This window comes from Oncorhynchus kisutch, linkage group LG2 (genome assembly GCF_002021735.2).
Source record: "Oncorhynchus kisutch isolate 150728-3 linkage group LG2, Okis_V2, whole genome shotgun sequence".
Lineage (NCBI taxonomy): Eukaryota > Metazoa > Chordata > Actinopteri > Salmoniformes > Salmonidae > Oncorhynchus > Oncorhynchus kisutch.
The window spans coordinates 76,254,815-76,279,443 of NC_034175.2; positions in this window are offsets into that span (position 1 = coordinate 76,254,815).

Below are 24,629 nucleotides of genomic sequence, written 5' to 3' on the forward strand. Positions count from 1 at the left end.
CTACAGAGTGCTGTTGAGGCTACTGTAGACCTTCAATACAAAACATTGTGTTTCAATCAATTACTTGGAGGATGTGAATATATTTAGTATAGTTTTAACTTTAATGTTTCACTATTTTTATTTTTATGAAATTCACTGAGGAGGATGGTCCTCCTCTTCCTCCACTGGCGGATTCTATTCCAATTCATCTGTATGTATTAAAGGCTGTTCCCAGAGAGAGTTGTTTTACAAAACAGTGATGGACCAGGGAGCTGCACGGCTCTGATAAGACCTGATTTAAACACCTAACAATGGTAACCCAGCAGAAGACACAGAACGCCTCATTGTGATGAGAAAGCCTAAACCGTGTCTTAATATTCCTGGATTGTGTTTCTCTCTCTCTCACGCTTCCTGTTTCTCTCTCTCTCTTTCTCACTCTTCCTGTTTCTCTCTCTCTCTCACTCTCACTCTTCCTGTTTCTCTCTCTCTCTCTCTCTCTCTCTCTCTCTCTCTCTCTCTCTCTCTCTCTCTCTCACTCTTCCTGTTTCTCTCTCTCTCTTCCTGTTTCTCTCTCTCTCTTCCTGTTTCTCATGCTCTCTCTCTCTCTCTTCCTGTTTCTCTCTCTCACTCCTCCTGTTTCTCTCTCTCACTCTTCCTGTTTCTCTCTCTCTCTCTTCCTGTTTCTCTCTCTCTCTCTTCCTGTTTCTCTCTCTCTCTCTTCCTGTTTCTCTCTCTCACTCTACCTGTTTCTCTCTCTCTTCCTGTTTCTCTCTCTCTCTTCCTGTTTCTCTCTCTCACTCTTCCTGTTTCTCTCTCACTCTTCCTGTTTCTCTCTAACTCTTCCTGTTTCTCTCTCACTCTTCCTGTTTCTCTCTCTCACTCTTCCTGTTTCTCTCTCTTCCTGTTTCTCTCTCTCAATTCCTGTTTCTCTCTCTCTCTCACTCACTCTTCCTGTTTCTCTCTCTCACTCCTTTTATTCACTCCCTTCTTCTGAGAAGGTCTCCTACCCTCGGTCCAAATAGTGTCTCATTCACAATAAAACATCTATCTCTCATTATAGCAACAGCCAGTGTAAACCCCCCCCCCGATCACCACCACCACCATGTTTCTATGTGCCATGCAGATGTACTTTCAAGTGGATTAGGCAGATTAAGTGTGGTTTTTCTCATCAGTTTTATGGAACAGATACAGTGTATTCTACATTAGTGTACCACTGCCTGACCTGCATGACTTGGACAATGTTGTGCTGTTGCTGCATGACATTGAAACTCGACTTCTCCTAGATTATTTCCTCAGGCTTTATCCTTGGAGCCAGCCAGTGGATGCAGTACCCAATGCAGTGGCTGTAATTGGCAGAGTTCCAGGAAACAGTTCCTGTTCCTGCCCAGCCCGAGGGGAGACCTGGGAGGCCATTTGGGACCTATCTCGCGTGCACAGTTTGCTTCCCTCAGCACTCATCAATCTCTCTCAACCAGCAGATGCTCTGTGGCAGGCAGAGAGAGGAAGGAAGGGCTAGCTGCTGAAATATGGCCACGACCAGAGATGAATAGGTACTGTCAAATAAGGATGAGGTTCATCATGGGTTACCTAGTTTATTAGAGGTTATGGTCTGGCTTTGGATGGTCAAACAACAGTGCTGTTGTTTACTATTTTAAAATGTACAACCAGAGAGTAGATTGGATAAGATCTCCTCCCGATTAATGGTTGCTGTTTCATGGTTATTTTGTGCTGCCCTTGTCACGGCCTGGCCATAGACAGGCTTTTTAATTCTCTATTTTGGTTAGGCCGGGGTGTGACCAGGGTGGGCATTCTATGTTATTTTTTTCTATGTTTCTGTACTTCTATGTTTTGGCCGGGTATGGTTCTCAATCAGGGACAGCTGTCTGTCGTTGTCTCTGATTGAGAACCATACTTAGGTAGCTCTGGCTCACATGGGTTTTGTGGGTAGTTGTTTTCTGTTTCGTATCTGTGCCAGACAAAACTGTTTCGGTTATTCTTTTTTGTCATTTTCGTATTTAGTGTTCAGTTGCTAATAAATTAATTATGAACACGTACCACGCTGCACCTCGGTCCTCACATTCTTCTCTTAAATGCCGTGACAGCCCTGTCTAGTGACCAACGTAATTAGAATAGTAAAAATAAATGCTTTGGTCTGACGGTCTGACATACCGCGGCTTTCAGCCAATCAGCATTCAGGTTGATCTGTGTGGTCACTCATCAAATGTAGCCTCATCTCAAACTAAACTGTTGTTAGCTAGGTGTACCTCCATTTATCCTGCGTCTGATTGAGCTGAGCCAATGATTGCAGTCTCCTGGATAACAATGTCATTAGAGGAAGCAGCCATGTAAACAGTATTATTGGAGGCCAAATCCATTATCCTAATTGCCAAAGCCTTCATTAGGCCATTTTATCTGGTCCAGCTGCAATTGTCTGAATGTTAATGGACACTATTATGTTGTTATGATAATGGTCATCCTTTTTACGCACAATCACAGTTTGACATTCCGAAAGTACAATATTCTCTCCATTCATCTAACCAAACCAGGCTACAAATAAGGAAGAGACACATTACGGCAATGCAGATACTAATGAGTCTGAGATAATTCAACCATTGCACGTTGCAGTAATGAGTAAGGTAGTGTGTGATTTGTTACAGTCTTAGTCAGAACATCCACCATGCTAATCATACCTATTGTCTTTGGATGCTAGTGTCTTGTTGTTAAACGGTAGAGCACTTCTCTAAACATTGGACAGTGGGGCCCGTATTCATTAGGGCACACCGTAGTCCCCCAAAAAACTTTAACAAAAGATCTTTTTTTATTGGACGAGTTCAGATTGTACCTCCTTGTTTCATGTTTCGTGCCCTACTGAACGTACCCGAGGTTTCGTGCCCTACTGAACGTACCCGAGGTTTCGTGCCCTACTGAACCTACCCGAGGTGTCTAAACCTGTTACACGTGCAGGGAATTAAACTTTAGGCTGTCGATCGCTCTTCGGAGTCTGAAGCTTGGTTGGTAGAGGTGGCCAACATTACATGTTGATTTCTTAGATGTTACTCAGATACATGGGGTTGGCGGGGTATCCTAGTGGTTAGAGCGTTGGACTAGTAACCGGAAGGTTGCAAGTTCAAACCCCCGAGCTGACAAGGTACAAATATGTCGTTCTGCCCCTGAACAGGCAGTTAACCTACTATTCCTAGGCCGTCATTGAAAATAAGAATTTGTTCTTAACTGACTTGCCTAGTTAAATAAATTTCAACCAATTCCCCTGAGATCCCCTGAGATTCCCCCAAGGGATGATTAAAAGAAAGAGACAATGTTTAGTACAGTGCAAAACGAGCCAAAACAAGATTCCTGGTGCTAAAAAACCACAAAGGGGAATGGCTCATTCATCCTGATGCTAAAAACCATGAAGGGGAATGGCTCATTCATCCTGATGCTAAAAACCATGAAGAGGAATGGCTCATTCATCCTGATGCTAAAAACCACAAAGGGGAATGGCTCATTCATCCTGATGCTAAAAACCACAAAGGGGAATGGGTCAAAAACACACATTTCAGTTGTACAACTGACTAGGTATCTGACTAGGTATCTGACTAGGTAACTGACTAGGTATCTGAATAGGTATCTGACTAGGTAACTGACTAGGTATCTGACTAGGTATCTGACTAGGTAACTGACTAGGTAACTGACTAGGTAACTGACTAGGTAACTGACTAGGTAACTGACTAGGTATCTGACTAGGTATCTGACTAGGTATCTGACTAGGTAACTGACTAGGTATCTGACTAGGTATCTGACTAGGTAACTGACTAGGTATCTGACTAGGTATCTGACTAGGTAACTGACTAGGTATCTGACTAGGTAACTGACTAGGTATCTGACTAGGTATCTGACTAGGTAACTGACTAGGTAACTGACTAGGTATCTGACTAGGTAACTGACTAGGTATCTGACTAGGTAACTGACTAGGTATCTGACTAGGTAACTGACTAGGTATCTGACTAGGTAACTGACTAGTACTGACTAGGTACTGACTAGGTATCTGACTAGGTATCTGACTAGGTAACTGACTAGGTAACTGACTAGGTATCTGACTAGGTAACTGACTAGGTAACTGACTAGGTATCTGACTAGGTAACTGACTAGGTACTGACTAGTATCTGACTAGGTAACTGACTAGGTATCTGACTAGGTAACTGACTAGGTAACTGACTAGGTATCTGACTAGGTAACTGACTAGGTATCTGACTAGGTATCTGACTAGGTAACTGACTAGGTAACTGACTAGGTATCTGACTAGGTAACTGACTAGGTAACTGACTAGGTAACTGACTAGGTATCTGACTAGGTAACTGACTAGGTAATCTGACTAGGTACTGACTAGGTAACTGACTAGGTATCTGACTAGGTAACTGACTAGGTATCTGACTAGGTATCTGACTAGGTAACTGACTAGGTACTGACTAGGTAACTGACTAGGTAACTGACTAGGTATCTGACTAGGTAACTGACTAGGTATCTGACTAGGTATCTGACTAGGTAACTGACTAGGTATCTGACTAGGTAACTGACTAGGTAACTGACTAGGTATCTGACTAGGTAACTGACTAGGTAACTGACTAGGTATCTGACTAGGTAACTGACTAGGTAACTGACTAGGTATCTGACTAGGTATCTGACTAGGTAACTGACTAGGTAACTGACTAGGTAACTGACTAGGTATCTGACTAGGTAACTGACTAGGTAACTGACTAGGTATCTGACTAGGTAACTGACTAGGTAACTGACTAGGTATCTGACTAGGTATCTGACTAGGTAACTGACTAGGTAACTGACTAGGTATCTGACTAGGTAACTGACTAGGTAACTGACTAGTATCTGACTAGGTACTGACTAGGTAACTGACTAGGTATCTGACTAGGTAACTGACTAGGTATCTGACTAGGTAACTGACTAGGTATCTGACTAGGTAACTGACTAGGTATCTGACTAGGTAACTGACTAGGTATCTGACTAGGTATCTGACTAGGTAACTGACTAGGTACTGACTAGGTAACTGACTAGGTATCTGACTAGGTATCTGACTAGGTAACTGACTAGGTAACTGACTAGGTATCTGACTAGGTATCTGACTAGGTAACTGACTAGGTATCTGACTAGGTAACTGACTAGGTAACTGACTAGGTAACTGACTAGGTATCTGACTAGGTATCTGACTAGGTAACTGACTAGGTAACTGACTAGGTATCTGACTAGGTAACTGACTAGGTAACTGACTAGGTATCTGACTAGGTAACTGACTAGGTAACTGACTAGGTATCTGACTAGGTAACTGACTAGGTAACTGACTAGGTAACTGACTAGGTATCCTCCCTTTTCCCTTTCCTTCATCATGATGCTAAAAAATACATGAATGAGAAGGTGCTCATTCATTAATGATGCACCTGAAATACATGAATGAGAAGGTGCTCATTCATTAATGATGCACCTGAAATACATGAATGAGAAGGTGCTCATTTCATTAATGATGCACCTAAAATACATGAATGAGAAGGTGCTCATTTCATTAATGATGCACCTAAAATACATGAATGAGAAGGTGCTCATTTCATTAATGATGCACCTAAAATACATGAATGAGAAGGTGCTCATTCATTAATGATGCACCTGAAATACATGAATGAGAAGGTGCTCATTCATTAATGATGCACCTAAAATACATGAATGAGAAGGTGCTCATTCATTAATGATGCACCTAAAATACATGAATGGTTTTGGCTTCAAATTTCAACAAATCGCACCTTGTGTGTTGTATTATTCTAACTGTCAGCAGCACGTTGAAACCCCAACCGAGATAAACAAATACAGTATATAAATACACCACTAACATGTCAACGACCCACTTTGGGTCACGACCCACACTTTAAGAAAGTCTGCCCTATATAGTGCACTACGTTAGACCTGCAGCCCTGGTCCCTGGTTTAGAAGTAGTGCCCTGTTTAGTGCACTACGTTAGACCTGCAGCCCTGGTCCCTGGTTTAGAAGTAGTGCCCTATTTAGTGCACTACGTTAGACCTGTAGCCCTGGTCCCTGGTTTAGAAGTAGTGCCCTATTTAGTGCACTACGTTAGACCTGCAGCCCTGGTCCCTGGTTTAGAAGTAGTGGCCTATTTAGTGCACTACGTTAGACCTGCAGCCCTGGTCCCTGGTTTAGAAGTAGTGCCCTGTTTAGTGCACTACGTTAGACCTGCAGCCCTGGTCCCTGGTTTAGAAGTAGTGCCCTATATATTGCACTACGTTAGACCTGCAGCCCTGGTCCCTGGTTTAGAAGTAGTGCCCTATTTAGTGCACTACGTTAGACCTGTAGCCCTGGTCCCTGGTTTAGAAGTAGTGCCCTATTTAGTGCACTACGTTAGACCTGTAGCCCTGGTCCCTGGTTTAGAAGTAGTGCCCTATTTAGTGCACTACGTTAGACCTGTAGCCCTGGTCCCTGGTTTAGAAGTAGTGCCCTATTTAGTGCACTACGTTAGACCTGCAGCCCTGGTCCCTGGTTTAGAAGTAGTGCCCTATTTAGTGCACTACGTTAGACCTGTAGCCCTGGTCCCTGGTTTAGAAGTAGTGCCCTATTTAGTGCACTACGTTAGACCTGTAGCCCTGGTCCCTGGTTTAGAAGTAGTGCCCTATTTAGTGCACTACGTTAGACCTGTAGCCCTGGTCCCTGGTTTAGAAGTAGTGCCCTATTTAGTGCACTACGTTAGACCTGTAGCCCTGGTCCCTGGTTTAGAAGTAGTGCCCTATTTAGTGCACTACGTTAGACCTGTAGCCCTGGTCGCTGGTTTAGAAGTAGTGCCCTATATAAGGAAAAAGGGTGTCATTTGGGACACTTCCCCGAAGTCTGTCTTTAACAGCCCTTAATATAGACTTCAGATAGGAACCTGTAGGGAGCGTTTACACGGTAATAGTTGTCACGGCGAAGGGAAGGGAGCAGAGATGGGTCATGATAGTAACCTTGTCAACGCTGAGGGATTATGATGCCAGACATGAAAGTGGTACGACTAAATAGCTTCATCATGGCCAATCGTTTTTTGGGGGGGAGGGGGGTTGCTTTTTATGACACCAAGGCAATGTCTGAACTGTCTTCCAAAGCAAATGGGGAACATTCCCAGAACACCAGCTGAGATTTCCCCATGAACCTCTCCGTTATGCTGGAAACGGCTGTAACCAGTTATGTTCCGATACAGTAAGATTATAAACATAGGGTGTTTTAACTTCTCAACATGTATTTTCAGAAGCAGAGGATGTCCTCTTTCATAGGCTTCCTCCCCCCCCCCCCCCCCCGCTAGAGTTGATAGATCCAACTGTTTGACATGTAAAGCTAAATGTTTGATTATTGTGTCAAAGTCATTAAAAAGAAATCACATTTTATGACATTTATGAATGTTATTATTTTTTTTTTTGTGCCAAACTTCAGATCACTGTCCCTTGGCCTGTGAACATCACAGGTAAACCATCCTTGTGATCGTCATGGTTAAATCCCTCTTCACTGCACAGAAGACCGTTTTCGTCTCTAGCACAAAGGTCAAGGGTCAAGGTCAAACGAACTTCGAAGTGACTTCAGATCAGTGTTGATCAGGCTCTATCATACTTACACTGTTTATTTTTTGCTTTGTCATTATGCGATATTGTATTTTTAATAAATTTTAGAATGAGGCTGTAATGTAACCAAATGTGGATAAAGTCAAGGGGTCTGAATCCTTTCCGAAACGACCTTTAACTAACCATCCTGTTTATACGCTGTGTACTTCTGGACCAATTTTTACAAGGTATCCAAGACTATGAGTGCTGATCTAGGATCACTGAAGAAGGTAATGCTGATGTGCCACTTTCTGTCTGTAGCATCCAAACCATTTGAGCTACAAACTAATATGACCCTACTGTGGAAACTGAAGACTTGCTCTACAACCACAACTCACAGACTCATCTGAAGGTAACCCATATAAATGAATAGATAGATAGATAGAGAGAGAGAGAGAGAGAGAGAGAGAGAGAGAGAGAGAGAGAGAGAGAGAGAGAGAGACAGACAGACAGACAGACAGAGAGAGAGAGAGAGAGAGAGAACAGAGAGAGAGAGAGAACAGAGAGAGAGAGAGAACAGAGAGAGGGAGAGAGAGAGAGGGAGAGAGAGAGATTAAAGGTAACCCAAACAAACTAATGGAAGTATGGAGGTCGTTTTGTGCCAACAAAAATAAGGGCTTAAATATGTGTCGCAAAAAACGAACTAAAATATTTCCTGAGCTTTTTCGATATCTAAAAAAATATATAAATTCTAGAGCTTTTTCTTTATGATGTATTTTTGGTCTTTCTTTGTGTTTCTAGTAAAGGCCACATTCACTATTTCATCAAGTCGTTTTCAACAAAAAAATAATAATAACTAAAGGGGTAAAACATTTCTAAATCAAATAGCTAAATGATGCACGGTACGACCATCTTAAAACAATTCCTTATGTTTGCCTAGTACCCCCCCCTAGTATCCCCCCCCTAGTACCCCCCCCCCTAGTACCCCCCCCTAGTACCCCCCCCTAGTACCCCCCCCCCTAGTACCCCCCCCTAGTACCCCCCCTAGTACCCCCCACCCAGTACCCCCCCCCACCCCTAGTACCCCCCCCTAGTACCCCCCCCCGACCCCCCTAGTACCCCCCCCCCCCCCCGACGGCCTTGTAGAGTTTTGTTTTTTTACTCAGCTAGGATGTTCCGTCAACATTCCTGTAACATCAAACAAAGGTTTTGTGCAGCCTGATACAAACATTATCTGAATTTCAGGCACAACTGTAAAGTTTCAGTGTTTTGGGAACTGTCATATCCCCACAATGTTCACACATCCTAAATAAAACATTTAGGAACATTTAAACAACTTTTCTTTTTTAAATGGTGGTTCTTGTAACATCAGGTGAATGTTTAATCATTCGCAAAATAGGACAGTTCATTCCCACTGGGCAAAAACGTCAGTTCAACATCTGGTTTTGATTTATGTTGTCAAACTAATGTGAATTAAATATGAAATCAACAACAAAAAATGTCACAATGTCATTAGATTTAGATTAAAAAGCTGGGTGAAAAAAATGACTAAATGCGGTTGATGTCTTTTTGAAAATGAAATCAGTTTTTCATGTGGGTCAACATCATCACATTGATGTCTCTGTTGTTGTTGTTGTTGAAATGTAGTGGGGAAACAACACAGTTTTTTGTCCAGACGGTATTTTGTGATATTGCCACAACGTTCCCATCAGACTCTTCCCACAACCTAATGAAACATTCTGGGAACATTTATTAATGAACATACGAAATCTGTTCTGGGAACATTTATTAATGAACATACGAAATCTGTTCTGGGAACATTTATTAATAAACATACGAAATCTGTTCTGGGAACATTTATTAATGAACATACGAAATCTGTTCTGGGAACATTTATTAATGAACATACGAAATCTGTTCTGGGAACATTTATTAATGAACATACAAAATCTGTTCTGGGAACATTTATTAATGAACATACGAAATCTGTTCTGGGAACATTTATTAATGAACATACGAAATCTGTTCTGGGAACATTTATTAATGAACATACAAAATCTGTTCTGGGAACATTTATTAATGAACATACGAAATCTGTTCTGGGAACATTTATTAATGAACATACGAAATCTGTTCTGGGAACATTTATTAATGAACATACGAAATCTGTTCTGGGAACATTTCTTAATGAACATACGAAATCTGTTCTGGGAACATTTATTAATGAACATACGAAATCTGTTCTGGGAACATTTATTAATGAACATACGAAATCTGTTCTGGGAACATTTATTAATGAACATACGAAATCTGTTCTGGGAACATTTATTAATGAACATACAAAATCTGTTCTGGGAACATTTATTAATGAACATACGAAATCTGTTCTGGGAACATTTATTAATGAACATACGAAATCTGTTCTGGGAACATTTATTAATGAACATACGAAATCTGTTCTGGGAACATTTCTTAATGAACATACGAAATCTGTTCTGGGAACATTTATTAATGAACTTATGAAATCTGTTCTGGGAACATTCTCGAAATAACAGGCACAGTTGTAGGAATTATCAGCAGGACAGTTTCTTTGTGTGATGACAACCGCAACCGTACCAACTAAAAAACCGAACTCTGGGAACTTTCACAGAACCAATTTTGATTTGCGAGGGTTCACAGTTCCAGACTGTCAGGGCGACATCCCAAATGGCACCCTATTCCCTTCCTAGTGCACTACTTTTGACAAGGGCCCATAACCCCATTCCCTTCCTAGTGCACTACTTTAGACAAGGGCCCATAACCCCATTCCATTTCTAGTGCACTACTTTAGACAAGGGCCCATAACCCTATTCCCTTCCTAGTGCACTACTTTAGACAAGGGCCCATAACCCCATTCCATTTCTAGTGCACTACTTTAGACAAGGGCCCATAGTATATGAAGGTGCTATTTGAGACACAGACCTAGAAGTCCCAGGGGAGACTTGGGGAAGACACGTGACAGACGCACAGAGGATCACTCTCACTGACAGGACAGACACTGCCTCTCTGAGGTGTGACAGAAACCATTAAGCTTTTACGGTAGAAGCCATCACAGCCCCTTTTAGCCGACTATCAGGGTGAGGAATCATATTCACAGTCTGTTGGGATGGTTTTCCGTAATCTTATAATAGATTATCTATCTGATCTTTACTGTACCGGATGTCTTAGGGTCCATCACGACATAGAGAGTCGAAAACAGTTTTCTGGGATGACAATTCAAAGCAAAACATGGCAACCACAACAGGAAAAACAAGCTATGTGCTTTATGGATTGGGCTCTTTGCTCTTCCTGATGCTAGAGATGTGGATGGCAGTATGTTGCTTTAAACCTCAGGGAATATAGGAGAGACAGGAAATGCAGTACATTGACTTGGCTGGATGTCAGAGAATCACAGAGAATATCAAGGCATAAGTTATATAGACATAGAAATTGCCAAATAGATACAGAAATTTCTCTTCATTTATAGGCATTGTACAGTAGAATATTTGTAATTGTGATATATTCTGACTCAATTTCACTGCATTTCTCTGTGACTGATGAATTTGGTAATGGACAGACTTGTAAATGAATCTCCTTCTACAATAGTCTTCTCTTTCCGGTAGTCTTCTCTGTCTACTATAGTCATCTCTGTCTACTATAGTCATCTCTGTCTACTATAGTCATCTCTGTCTACTATAGTCATCTCTTTCTACTGGTTATAGACTCTAGTTTGGCCCCAGGACCTGTTTCGGTATCAATTGCCAACTAAAAACTTTTTCAAACCATGACTCCATTCTTTATTAATGTGTGTGCTACTGTGAAAGTAGTATTTGGTGGAGAGGCATAACTGACAAGTGGGAGTGTGTGCATACGTGTGTGTGTGTGTGTGTGTGTGTGTGTGTGTGTGTGTGTGTGTGTGTGTGTGTGTGTGTGTGTGTGTGTGTGTGTGTGTGTGTGTGTGTGTGTGTGTGTGTGTGTGTGTGTGTGTGTGTGTGTGTGTGTGTGTGTGTGTGTGTGTGTTGGGGACAGGTCTTGTCATGAGCAACTTCACAGGAAATCCATTCACATTAGCTAGCGTGTCATAACCACACACACACACACACACACACACACAGCCACTTTGTCATGCCACAGGGTAAAGTGATGACCATTACCTCCCTCGTCTCCTCTCTCGGCCCTTGTGAGGAGAGTGAATCTCTGTCTCAGAGCACAGAGCATGTCATTGGGAATGATGGTTCTGTCCGTACACACCAAACACAAACGGCACCACTGACTTACATTTAATCATCTAGCTACGTTTAACCATCTAGCTACGTTTAACCATCTAGCTACGTTTAATCATCTAGCTACATTTAACCATCTAGCTACGTTTAATCATCTAGCTACATTTAATCATCTAGCTACGCTTAATCATCTAGCTACATTTAATCATCTAGCTACGCTTAATCATCTAGCTACATTTAATCATCTAGCTACGTCATCTAGCTACGTTTAATCATCTAGCTACGTTTAATCATCTAGCTACGTTTAATCATCTAGCTACATTTAATCATCTAGCTATGTTTAATCATCTAGCTACATTTAATCATCTAGCTACGTCATCTAGCTACGTTTAATCATCTAGCTACATTTAATCATCTAGCTACGTCATCTAGCTACGTTTAATCATCTAGCTACGTTTAATCATCTAGCTACATTTAATCATCTAGCTACATTTAATCATCTAGCTACATTTAATCATCTAGCTACATTTAATCATCTAGCTACATTTAATCATCTAGCTACATTTAATCATCTAGCTACGTTTAATCATCTAGCTACGCTTAATCATCTAGCTATGCTTAATCATCTAGCTACGTTTAATCATCTAGCTACGTTTAATCATCTAGCTACGCTTAATCATCTAGCTACGCTTAATCATCTAGCTACGTTTAATCATCTAGCTACGCTTAATCATCTAGCTACGTTTAATCATCTAGCTACATTTAATCATCTAGCTACATTTAATCATCTAGCTACGTTTAATCATCTAGCTACATTTAATCATCTAGCTACGCTTAATCATCTAGCTACGCTTAATCATCTAGCTACATTTAATCATCTAGCTACATTTAATCATCTAGCTACGCTTAATCATCTAGCTACGCTTAATCATCTAGCTACGCTTAATCATCTAGCTACATTTAATCATCTAGCTACATTTAATCATCTAGCTACGCTTAATCATCTAGCTACGCTTAATCATCTAGCTACGCTTAATCATCTAGCTACATTTAATCATCTAGCTACGCTTAATCATCTAGCTACGTTTAATCATCTAGCTACGTTTAATCATCTAGCTACATTTAATCATCTAGCTACATTTAACCATCTAGCTACGTTTAATCATCTAGCTACGTTTAATCATCTAGCTACATTTAACCATCTAGCTACGTTTAACCATCTAGCTACATTTAATCATCTAGCTACATTTAATCATCTAGCTACATTTAATCATCTAGCTACATTTAATCATCTAGCTACATTTAATCATCTAGCTACGCTTAATCATCTAGCTACATTTAATCATCTAGCTACATTTAATCATCTAGCTACGCTTAATCATCTAGCTACGCTTAATCATCTAGCTACGCTTAATCATCTAGCTACATTTAATCATCTAGCTACATTTAATCATCTAGCTACGCTTAATCATCTAGCTACGCTTAATCATCTAGCTACGCTTAATCATCTAGCTACGCTTAATCATCTAGCTACATTTAATCATCTAGCTACGTTTAATCATCTAGCTACGTTTAATCATCTAGCTACATTTAACCATCTAGCTACGTTTAATCATCTAGCTACGTTTAATCATCTAGCTACATTTAACCATCTAGCTACGCTTAATCATCTAGCTACGCTTAATCATCTAGCTACGTTTAATCATCTAGCTACATTAATCATCTAGCTACATTTAATCATCTAGCTACATTTAATCATCTAGCTACGCTTAATCATCTAGCTACGCTTAATCATCTAGCTACGCTTAATCATCTAGCTACGTTTAATCATCTAGCTACATTTAATCATCTAGCTACATTTAATCATCTAGCTACATTTAATCATCTAGCTACATTTAATCATCTAGCTTTTTTTGTTGGTTTTTGTTGTTGTTTAGAAATATAAACAAATCTCAGGGATCTCAAAAAGGTTTTGTTGACCGACATCTCTTTTCTCTTCAGATTCATATGGTGTATGTTTAGTATATAGCGTCACATTATGTAACAGAGTTTGCCAGTACAGGAAGCAAACAGGAAACATCCGTCTGTGTTTCTTGGCTTGGGACCGTGGTGTCGTGGGGAGGGAGGCCTTGCCGTCTGGACCCGACACAGGGATGACATGAAGCCGCTGTGTGTGTTTGTGTGTGTGACACAGAGCCGCTGCGAGAGGGGTAGGCGAATGACAGGAAATGACACATGCATGACCCAGCATGCCTCAGTGGGAGTGAGGAGGAAGTAGAGAGACCTGCAGGACAAACATGAATTGCGTTTGAAAATCTTTGCAGCCGTCAAAATGACTTCATTTCCTCCTCTACCTCCGTCTCAACGCTCATTGGAGGAAAGAATCTTGGATTCTTAGAGGAATTGGAGGAAATTAGGAAATTTTGACGGCTACAAATATTTTCAGTCACAATCTGTGTGTCCTGTAGTTCTCTCTACTTCCTCCTCACATTCTAAAGTAAACAACACAACATGGCTGCCTGGTTGCCTGGTAACGACTACTGGTTGCCTGGTTACGTCTCCTGGTTGCCTGGTTACGACTCCTGGTTGCCTGGTAACGACTACTGGTTGCCTGGTTACGTCTCCTGGTTGCCTGGTTACGACTCCCGGTTGCCGGGTTACGGCTCCTGGAATATATACATACAGTATTTTCTCTCAGACTGTCAGGGATCCTGAAGGGATGCTCCTTTGTTTTTGTGGTTGTCCTTCTTTATCGTGTGTGTGTGTGTGTGTGTGTCCATGTGTGTGTTCGCGCGTGTGTGTGTTTGTGTGTGTGTGTGTGTGTGTGTGTGTGTGTGTGTGTGTGTGTGTGTGTGTGTGTGTGTGTGTGTGTGTGTGTGTGTGTGTGTGTGTGTGTGTGTGTGATCACAGCTTTTGACAAGCAGTGGGAGGTCATGTCAGAACTGTCATGGCAGCCGAGGATCAAACTGGCATGAGACATAGGGGGGGAAGAGACAGGTCACGCTACAGTTGTTTAAGGAGTTCAAGGGTAAGGATCTTCAATACACACTCATAAACGTATGCACAAACTGCTGTTCTGACTCGGACATCTACAGCCATCTGTCCCCCCATTGCATTGATTATTGTTCTTCTGAAAGTTGTGCTGTCAGCCAGACCCCAAAGGGAGAACTCACTCCATCCTAGCTCATGAATTATTTCTGTTTCTGCAGCCAGTCTCTCATTGCTGTTAATGATCGATTGATTAGATTGATTTCTCGATGGTTTACTATTTCAGTCATGTTGTGTGAGATTCAGTTCTTCCCCCTATGTTTCGTGGCTCAATACGGCCTAGTCAATATGAGGCTAAACAGAACAGACCCAACACTTTCAGATGCATAGAGACTTCAGAGAGAGAGATGGGAGAAAGAAAGAGAGAGAGAGAGAGTGGTTCAGCTCAGAGAGAGAAGAGAGAGGGGGGAGGTTCAGCTCAGCTCAGAGAGAGGGGTAGAGGTTCAGCTCAGAGAGAGAGGGGGGAGAGTTTCAGCTCAGAGAGAGAGAGAGAGGGGGAGAGGTTCAGCTCAGAGAGAGAGAGAGAGGTTCAGCTCAGAGAGAGAGAGAGGGGGAGGGGTTCAGCTCAGAGAGAGAGAGAGTTTCAGCTCAGAGAGAGAGAGAGAAGGGGAGAGAGGTTCAGCTCAGAGAGAGAGAGAGAGAGAGATTCAGCTCAGAGAGAGAGAGAGAGAGAGAGGTTCAGCTCAGAGAGAGAGAGAGAGATGGGGGGAGAGGTTCAGCTCAGAGAGAGAGAGAGGGGGAGAGAGTTTCAGCTCAGAGAGAGAGAGGGAGAGGTTCAGCTCAGAGAGAGAGAGAGAGAGAGTGGTTCAGCTCAGAGAGAGAGAGAGAGAGAGGTTTAGCTCAGAGAGAGAGAGAGTGAAGAGACAGAGAGAGAGAGGGAGAGGTTCAGCTCAGAGAGAGAGAGAGAGAGAGAGAGAAGAGTGGGAGAGGTTCAGCTCAGAGCAAGAGAAGAGAGAGAGAGAGAGAGAGAGAGAGAGAGAGAGAGAGAGAGAGAGAGAGAGAGAGAGAGAGAGAGAGAGAGAGAGAGAGAGAGAGGAGGTTCAGAGAGAGCACCCATCCTGAGCCCCACCAGCAGATAAGAGCCCTTCCGTGTCTCCCTCAATGCAATGCTCCAACATTTTTATATGCAGGATAGACTCTTAACAGGCTTTTCGTTCACAGCACAGATCCAAGCTGCTTTGGAACCCGGCCTGTCGGGAGACATCACACATCACAGAGGGTTCCCCAAATTGATCAGCCACTGAGAGATTACTGGGCAAAAAAAAGCACATCCCTTATGAAACCTCACATACTATAAGGAAGAGTGGGGTAAATGGAGAATGTTATTTTTAAACCCAGCATTACTGCGTCAAGGGAAATGAAGAATTCTTTCTAAGATATCTACATATATTTCAAGATGATTTTTATCCCTGAAAATAATCAAAAATTAATTGTAAACAGTTTTAAATACATAACTAGTCCCAAAAAAAGTGGTCTCTTGGTACAACTGGGGTAAATTAAGCATAGGGACAGGGGCGGGTTGAACCGCCTTGTGGTAAGCATAGGGACAGGGCGGGTTGAACCGCCTTGGTAAGCATAGGGACAGGGCGGGTTGAACCGCCTTGGTAAGCATAGGGACAGGGCGGGTTGAACCGCCTTGGTAAGCATAGGGACAGGGCGAGTTGAACCACCTTGGTAAGCATAGGGACAGGGGCGAGTTGAACCGCCTTGGTAAGCATAGGGACAGGGCGGGTTGAACCGCCTTGGTAAGCATAGGGACAGGGCGAGTTGAACCGCCTTGTGGTAAGCATAGGGACAGGGCGAGTTGAACCGCCTTGGTAAGCATAGGGACAGGGCGAGTTGAACCGCCTTGGTAAGCATAGGGACAGGGCGAGTTGAACCGCCTTGTGGTAAGCATAGGGACAGGGCGAGTTGAACCGCCTTGTGGTAAGCATAGGGACAGGGCGGGTTGAACCGCCTTGTGGTAAGCATAGGGACAGGGCGAGTTGAACCGCCTTGTGGTAAGCATAGGGACAGGGCGAGTTGAACCGCCTTGTGGTAAGCATAGGGACAGGGCGAGTTGAACCGCCTTGTGGTAAGCATAGGGACAGGGCGAGTTGAACCGCCTTGTGGTAAGCATAGGGACAGGGCGAGTTGAACCGCCTTGGTAAGCATAGGGACAGGGCGAGTTGAACCGCCTTGTGGTAAGCATAGGGACAGGGCGGGTTGAACCGCCTTGGTAAGCATAGGGACAGGGCGAGTTGAACCGCCTTCTGGTAAGCATAGGGACAGGGCGAGTTGAACCACCTTGGTAAGCATAGGGACAGGGCGGGTTGAACCGCCTTGGTAAGCATAGGGACAGGGCGGGTTGAACCGCCTTGTGGTAAGCATAGGGACAGGGCGAGTTGAACCGCCTTGTGGTAAGCATAGGGACAGGGCGAGTTGAACCGCCTTGTGGTAAGCATAGGGACAGGGCGAGTTGAACCGCCTTGTGGTAAGCATAGGGACAGGGCGAGTTGAACCGCCTTGTGGTAAGCATAGGGACAGGGCGAGTTGAACCGCCTTGGTAAGCATAGGGACAGGGCGAGTTGAACCGCCTTGTGGTAAGCATAGGGACAGGGCGAGTTGAACCGCCTTGGTAAGCATAGGGACAGGGCGAGTTGAACCGCCTTGTGGTAAGCATAGGGACAGGGCGGGTTGAACCGCCTTGGTAAGCATAGGGACAGGGCGAGTTGAACCGCCTTGTGGTAAGCATAGGGACAGGGCGAGTTGAACCGCCTTGGTAAGCATAGGGACAGTGCGGGTTGAACCGCCTTGGTAAGCATAGGGACAGGGCGGGTTGAACCACCTTGGTAAGCATAGGGACAGGGCGAGTTGAACCGCCTTGTGGTAAGCATAGGGACAGGGCGAGTTGAACCGCCTTGTGGTAAGCATAGGGACAGGGCGGGTTGAACCGCATTGGTAAGCATAGGGACAGGGCGGGTTGAACCGCCTTGTGGTAAGCATAGGGACAGGGCGGGTTGAACCGCCTTGGTAAGCATAGGGACAGGGCGAGTTGAACCGCCTTGTGGTAAGCATAGGGACAGGGCGAGTTGAACCGCCTTGGTAAGCATAGGGACAGGGCGAGTTGAACCGCCTTGGTAAGCATAGGGACAGGGCGAGTTGAACCGCCTTGGTAAGCATAGGGACAGGGCGAGTTGAACCGCCTTGTGGTAAGCATAGGGACAGGGCGAGTTGAACCGCCTTGTGGTAAGCATAGGGACAGGGCGAGTTGAACCGCCTTGTGGTAAGCATAGGGACAGGGCGAGTTGAACCGCCTTGGTAAGCATAGGGACAGGGCGAGTTGAACCGCCTTGGTAAGCATAGGGACAGGGCGAGTTGAACCGCCTTGTGGTAAGCATAGGGACAGGGCGAGTTGAACCGCCTTGGTAAGCATAGGGACAGGGCGAGTTGAACCGCCTTGGTAAGCATAGGGACAGGGCGAGTTGAACCGCCTTGGTAAGCATAGGGACAGGGCGAGTTGAACCGCCTTGTGGTAAGCATAGGGACAGGGCGAGTTGAACCGCCTTGTGGTAAGCATAGGGACAGGGCGAGTTGAACCGCCTTGTGGTAAGCATAGGGACAGGGCGAGTTGAACCGTCTTGGTAAGCATAGGGACATGGCGAGTTGAACCGCCTTGGTAAGCATAGGGACAGGGCGAGTTGAATCGCCTTGTGGTAAGCATAGGGACAGGGCGGGTTGAACCGCCTTGGTAAGCATAGGGACAGGGCGAGTTGAACCGCCTTGGTAAGCATAGGGACAGGGCGAGTTGAACCGCCTTGTGGTAAGCATAGGGACAGGGCGAGTTGAACCGCCTTGGTAAGCATAGGGACAGGGCGGGTTGAACCGCCTTGGTAAGCATAGGGACAGGGCGGGTTGAACCACCTTGGTAAGCATAGGGACAGGGCGAGTTGAACCGCCTTGGTAAGCATAGGGACAGGGCGGGTTGAACCGCCTTGGTAAGCATAGGGACAGGGCGAGTTGAACCGCCTTGTGGTAAGCATAGGGACAGGGCGAGTTGAACCGCCTTGGTAAGCATAGGGACAGGGCAGGTTGAACCACCTTGGTAAGCATAGGGACAGGGCGAGTTGAACCGCCTTGTGGTAAGCATAGGGACAGGGCGAGTTGAACCGCCTTGTGGTAAGCATAGGGACAGGGCGAGTTGAACCGCCTTGGTAAGCATAGGGACAGGGCGAGTTGAACCGCCTTGGTAAGCATAGGGACAGGGCGAGTTGAACCGCCTTGTGGTAAGCATAGGGACAGGGCGGGTTGAACCGCCTTGGTAAGCATAGGGACAGGGCGAGTTGAACCGCCTTGTGGTAAGCATAGGGACAGGGCGAGTTGAACCGGCTTGGTAAGCATAGGGACAGGGCGAGTTGAACCGCCTTGTGGTAAGCATAGGGACAGGGCGAGTTGAACCGCCTTGGTAAGCATAGGGACAGGGCGAGTTGAACCGCCTTGTGGTAAGCATAGGGACAGGGCGAGTTGAACCGCCTTGTGGTAAGCATAGGGACAGGGCGAGTTGAACCGCCTTGGTAAGCATAGGGACAGGGCGGGTTGAACCGCCTTGTGGTAAGCATAGGGACAGGGCGAGTTGAACCGCCTTGGTAAGCATAGGGACAGGGCGAGTTGAACCGCCTTGTGGTAAGTGGGTGATGGTGTCCTGTGACAGAGGTTGATGGTGTCCTGTGACAGAGTGTTATTGTGTCCTGTGACAGAGGGTGATGGTGTCCTGTGACAGAGTGTTATTGTGTCCTGTGACAGAGGGTGATGGTGTCCTGTGACAGAGGGTGATGGTGTCCTGTGACAGAGGGTGATGGTGTCCTGTGACAGAGGGTTATTGTGTCCTGTGACAGAGGGTTATTGTGTCCTGTGACAGAGGGTGATGGTGTCCTGTGACAGAGGGTTATTGTGTCCTGTGACAGAGGGTGACAGTGTCCTGTGACAGAGTGTTATTGTGTCCTGTGACAGAGGGTGATGGTGTCCTGTGACAGAGGGTGATGGTGTCCTGTGACAGAGGGTGATGGTGTCCTGTGACAGAGGGTGATGGTGTCCTGTGACAGAGGGTTATGGTGTCCTGTGACAGTGAGTTTAAGGTGTTCAGTGGGTGATGGTTCTGGTAGGTCAAAGTTAAATTCATGGAATGACGGTGTGGTATATTCTATATCTTAAATGTATGCCGCGAGACATCGCTGACAGACATGTTCATCCTTATTTTTTGGGGTGTTGTATGTTATTAATTACATTACTTGCTCAGAACGTTTCTTGAATTATTACCTCCAGCCGAAAATAACTTTCGGACATTCACAAGAAATTCGAGCAGAAATTCGACTACCCTGATCGGGATCCTTTGTGGAAAACTTCTTGAGGCAGCTCTACTCATCCCGGGGGCTTCACCAAAATGCAGAAGCCGGATAAAAGGAAGAAAAAGTGAGGCCTTAGTCAAACTTACCATCCCCAGTTTTTGAGTATATTACTCGCTAACGTTCAGAACAATAAAGGAGATGAGCTCAGAGCGAGGATCTCCTTCCAGAGAGACATCAGGAACTGTAACATAGTCTGTTTTACGGAAACATGGCTCTATCTGGATATACTGTCCCTGTCCATTCAGCCAGCGGGGTTCTCCCTCCATCACACGGACAGGAAGGAAGAACTCTCTGGGGAAAGGAAAAGCGGAGGGGTTTATTTTATGTTTAACTACTTATGGGCATGGAAATTAAAACTAAAGAGTTATAAATATTTAACTTTCATAAACTCACTGGTGTAATACATCAAAATAAAGCTTAACTTCTTGTTAATCCAGCCGATGTGTCAGATTTCAAGAAGGCTTTACAGCGAAAGCAAACCATGCGATTATCTGAAGACAGCACCCCGCATTACAAAAGCATAAAAAACATATTTCAACCAGGCAGGTGCGCCACAAAAGTCAGAAATAGCAATATAATAAATGCATTTACCTTTGATGATCTTCTTCTGTTGGCACAAATGGTCCTTTTGTTCGATAATGTCCTTCTTTGTATCCATAAAAACTCAGTTTAGCTGGCGCGCTTCAGTCAATAATTCACCCAGTTTCCCTCCATCAAAATGCATACCAAATGAATCCCAAACGTTACTAATAAACTTTTCCAAACAACGTTTATAATCTAACCTTAGGTACCCTAGTACGTAAATAAACGATCAAATTTAAGACAGAGAATTGTTATTGTCTTCCCGGAGAAAAATACCAAAGAACGAGCTCTCTTCCACGCGCTTGGAAACACTACAGCCAAAATGGGAGCCATCTAGAAAAACTACAATTTCAGGCTAATTTTTCTGAAAACGAGCATGAAACTCTTTCTAAAGACTGTTGACATCTAGTGGAAGCCCTAGGAACTGCAATCTGGAAGGATTTTGCCTTATAATAAAAGTCATTGAAAACAGTGGTTTGCTGAATTTTTTTTGGGGGGATAGGTTTGTCCTCAGGGTTTCGTCTGCCATATCAGTTCTGTTATACTCACAGACATAATTTCCACAGTTTTAGTAACTTTAGAGAGTTTACTATCCAAATCTACCAATTATATGCAGATCCTAACTTCTGGGCCTGAGTAACAGGCAGTTTACTTTGGGCATGTTTTTCATCCGGATGTCAAAATACGGACAGCAGCAGCTGTCAGCATGATCATTGGGGTGGAGGCAGAATAAAGACTGTTGAGGAGGTAGAAGGATAATACGAACAGCAGCAGCAGCTTGATCATTGGGTGAAATAAAACCCCAAAAGTAATAATATACAGATGGGGGATGTCTATAGGTGGAGCAGCAGGATAAATAATGTCCATAGGGGGAGTAGCAGGAAAGGAACTGAAACTTGAGGTGTGTGGGGGGGGATGTCCATGGGGGGAGTAGTCGAAGAGGAGGGAGGAGCAGGTAGCTGACTAGTGGTGTCTATTCAGCAGGTTGATGGTCTGAGGTTAGAAACTATTGGCCAGTCTTTCAGTTTTTGCCATGATGCTCCTGTACTGCCCACATCTGAGTGATTGAAGCTGGGAGAACAGGGCGTGGCTTTGGGTGGCTGGGGTTCCTGCTGATCTTCTTGGCCTCCCTGTGACAACTGGTGTTGTAGGTGTCCTGTAGGGCAATCAGTGGGCACCAAATTGTTTGTTTTGCTGCACATATCAACCTCTGATGAGCCTTGTGGTCATCACAGCTTGTGTACCAAGCTGTGATGCAACCTGACAGTATGCTCTCGATGGTGCTCCTGCAGAACACTGTGAGGGCCTTGTGGTCTGCAGCGGTGGACTTGACGTGCCAAGCTGTGATGCAACCTGACAGTATGCTCTCGATGGTGCTCCTGCAGAACACTGTGAGGGCCTTGTGGTCTGCAGCGGTGGACTTGACGTACCAAGCTGTGATGCAACCTGACAGTATGCTCTCGATGGTGCTCCTGCAGAACACTGTGAGGGCCTTGTGGTCTGCAGTGGTGGACTTGACGTACCAAGCTGTGATGCAACCTGACAGTATGCTCTCGATGGTGCTCCTGCAGAACACTGTGAGGGCCTTGTGGTCTGCAGCGGTGGACACTGTGAGGGACTTCGATGACAGGCAACATTTTTTCAGCACCCTGAGGTTGAAGAGTCATTGTCATGCCTTCTTCACTATGGTGTCCGTGTGGTTAGACCATTACAGCTTCTCTGAGATGTGTACAGCGAGAAATGTTAAGTTATTGACTACCTCCTCCCTGTAAGCTGTCTCATCATTGTTGGTGATCAAATCAAATCAAATGTATTTATATAGCCCTTCTTACATCAGCTGATATCTCAAAGTGCTGTACAGAAACCCAGCCTAAAACCCCAAACAGCAAGCAATGCAGGTGTAGAAGCACGGTGGCTAGGAAAGACTCCCTAGAAAGACCAGAAACTAGGAAGAAACCTAGAGAGGAACCAGGCTATGAGGGGTGGCCAGTCCTCTTCTGGCTGTGCCGGGTGGAGATTATAACAGAACATGGCCAAGATGTTCAAATGTTCATAAATGACAAGCATGCTCCAATAATAATAATCACATTAGTTGTCGAGGGTGCAGCAAGTCAGCACCTCAGGAGTAAATGCCAGTTGGCTTTTCATAGTCGATCATTAATAGTATCTCTACCACTCCTGCTGTCTCTAGAGAGTTGAAAACAACAGGTCTGGGAGAAGTAGCACATCTGGTTAACAGGTCAGGGTTCCATAGCCGCAGGCAGAACAGTTAAAACTGGAGCAGCAGCACGGCCAGGTGGACATGGGACAGCAAGGAGTCATCAGGCCAAGATGTCCTGAGGCATGGTCCTAGGGCTCAGGTCCTCCGAGAGAAAAAAAGAAAGAAAGAGAGAATTAGACAGAGCATACTTAAATTCACACAGGACACCGGATAAGACAGGAGAAGTACTCCAGATATAACAGACTGACCCTAGCCCCCCGACACAAACTACTGCAGCATAAATACTGGAGGCTGAGACAGGAGAAGTACTCCAGATATAACAAACTGACCCTAGCCCCCCGACACAAACTACTGCAGCATAAATACTGGAGGCTGAGACAGGAGGGGTCAGGAGACACTGGCCAAACCGGCAGGATGCAACCCCGCCCACTTTGCCAAAGCACAGCCCCCACACCACTAGAGGGATATCTTCAACCACCAACTTACCATCCTGATCTCCGCCACGGCGGCTTTGCTTTGGCAAAGTGGGTCCTGCCTGTTTGGCACGACCTGATGAACTTGATGACGGAGTTGGTGTTGAGGAGGTAGTGTTTCCTACCTTCATCACCTGGGGGGGGGGGCAGCGGCCCAGCAGGACGTCCAGGACCCAGTTGCAGAGGGGGGAGTTCATACCCAGGGCTTTGAGCTTATAGGACACAATGGCCGAGCTGAACAGCATCCTCACATATGCATTCCTTTTGTCCATGTGGGTAAGGGCAGTGTGCAGTGTGGATCTGTTAGGGCGGTAGGTGAATTGGAGAGGGTTGAGTGTATCGGGGAGGAAGGAGGTGATGTGGTCTTTTTGATTTATTTAACCTTTATTTAACTGGGCAAGTCAGTTAAGAACAGATTCTTATTTTCAATGACGGCCTAAGAACAGTGAGTTAATTGCCTGTTCAGGGGCAGAATGACAGATTTGTACCTTGTCGGCTCGGGGGTTTGAACTTGCAACCTTCCGGTTTCTAGTCCAACACTCTAACCACTAGGCTACCCTGCCGCCCCTAGTCTTTGACTAGCCTCTCTAAGCACTTCATGATGATGGAGGTGTGTGGTACTGGTCGGTAGTCATTCAGTTCAGTTACTTTCCCTTTCTTAGGCACAGGGATGATAGTGGACATCTTGAAGCAGGTGGGGATACTGGTCTGAGCCAGAGAGAGATTGAAAATATCAGAAAACACAGCAGCCAGCTGGTCTGCACATGCTCTGAGAGCGCGGCTAGGGATGCGGTCTGGGGATACTGGTCTGAGCTAGAGAGAGATTGAAAATCACAGCCACACCTCGAGGAGGGTTAGACACCTGCATGTTTTACGGTCGAATACATGGGGCATGATGATGTCTGCTCAGTTACATTAACAATGTGCTGTCTGAGACGTTGGATAACAAAACGTAATCATCATTCATATGGGGTGGCCATTGGCTATAACTTACCCCAAGGCAAACATTTGGACTTTATTAGCCCACACAGTAACAAGGATGCAATTCCTTGCTAGGTTTAGGACCTCATATTGTAGCTTACAGAGACCTCAACGGATGTGTAAAACAACCTTAAAATTAGGTT